General features: G+C 34.6%; 1 long non-coding RNA gene across 1 annotated transcript in view; it reads right to left on the reverse strand.

The window, feature by feature from the left end:
* Positions 1–502: 502 nt before the first annotated feature.
* Positions 503–1606, reverse strand: part of LOC118166549 — a 17283-nt gene continuing 16179 nt past the window's right edge. Inside the window, exons 3-4 of the long non-coding RNA XR_004750569.1 lie at positions 1492–1549; positions 503–1256 (exon numbers count right to left, since the gene is read on the reverse strand). This is a non-coding gene — a long non-coding RNA (uncharacterized LOC118166549). The remainder of the gene's footprint in view (positions 1257–1491; positions 1550–1606) is intronic.

Below are 1606 nucleotides of genomic sequence, written 5' to 3' on the forward strand. Positions count from 1 at the left end.
AATTAGCTTTTTCTTGATCTTTGTTAATTCCAAATTCTGTAACATCATAAAAAGCCTAATCAACAAAGACAGAATCTTAATCTTCTACAACATATTCAATAAACTGCTAGTAAAAAAATGTATTTTTTTTTGTCTCCATTTTTACATGATCTCTAAAACATGTGCTTAATTAAAATTGATCTCTCTTACTTGAAATCTTTACAGAGTAACTTAGAGAAACATGGCCTCAAACACAGTTATTTGAATTTACATTAGCAGAAGATCTAAGCAATAATATGTAATTACTGTTACATAGCGTCATTTACACTTAATGCTACTGTCTCAAGAATTTTAATGTTTTATAGACTAATTGATTAAAACCTCAAAAATATATAAACAATTGTACCTGGCACTGTGATCAGTAAACAGAGCAGATTAGTTGAAATTTTAACTGTTTTTGTTGTTGTTGTTGTTTGTTTGTTTGTTTTTTTCTCATTACAAATATTCTGGAGAGAGGGGAGTCTGGTGCCTGAGGTCTGGGGTCTGATTCACAGTTACAGGTCACAAAGGGCAAATCCCACAGTATTTTTTCCTGCTAGCTGAATTAGCCAGACTGGCAAATCTGGAGAATTAACCCAAGATGTCAGTGGTGGGGGCATCTGTGTGATACTCTGTTGTTTATGGCTGCATATTTTAAGGCTCCATAACCATCCTTGAGGAACCTAGTGAACACATGAAAAAAAGAAAAAAGAATCTTGTAATTTCTACCTGTGTTTGACTAAATAGGCAGTAGCCTCATGGGTTTGCTACCTTTCCTAATCTCTTCCGAAATGCCTAATTTATGTTTGGCCCATTACCAAACTACTTTATTTATTTGTCTGTTTCATTGTTACAGGTGTTCATTCTACCAGGAAAATCTAGAAATGAGTGCCAGAGAAACTAAAGCCATACTGCAGCCAAAGCAAGTTAAGATTGCAAGGCCATGTTCCAAGACATCCATGTAATTCTGAGAGGTTTGCTTCTGTGGAAAAATAATTGTAAATATATGGAAATAAAAGGAGTACCTGTTCCACAGTGCTTTGCCAGGAGAGAAAATTCTATGTTTATCTGAATTTTTTCCTCTGTTGTCTCAGGTAGTTTGAAAGTAGATGCCTCAAAGACAGACTGAAAGGAGAATTGCAGCTCATGTGTCTTCACAGAAATCCCCAGGAGCAGAACTAAATCCATGCTCTTGAGTGGTTGATGTATCAAAAATACAAGTCTCCCTCATGTGTGATCTGTTAATAGTGGAATTTTAATACTAAATCTGATCAAATTTTAGATGAGGAGTGAGAACAGGATAGGAAGGAAAACTGGTTTACTAAAACAGCTTGGAAATCATGATGAAATAAAACACATTTTTAAAATGATGCACATATTCCATGGCCAAAAACCAATGTGGAAAGAAGCCTTTTTAGAGGAGAAGTAGATTGTCTTCAAACTTTGCCATTCATGGATAATTTGCAGACCTACTTCTGCTCAGAGTTTATTTACACAGTCCCAAATCTCTTTACAACTCTCCTATTCTTGGCTGCAAAGGAAAAAGAAAAGAAAAGAAAAGAAAAGAAAAGAAAAGAAAAGAAAAGAA

The sequence above is a fragment of the Oxyura jamaicensis genome, chromosome 4, assembly GCF_011077185.1.
Source record: "Oxyura jamaicensis isolate SHBP4307 breed ruddy duck chromosome 4, BPBGC_Ojam_1.0, whole genome shotgun sequence".
In the NCBI taxonomy this organism is placed as follows: domain Eukaryota; kingdom Metazoa; phylum Chordata; class Aves; order Anseriformes; family Anatidae; genus Oxyura; species Oxyura jamaicensis.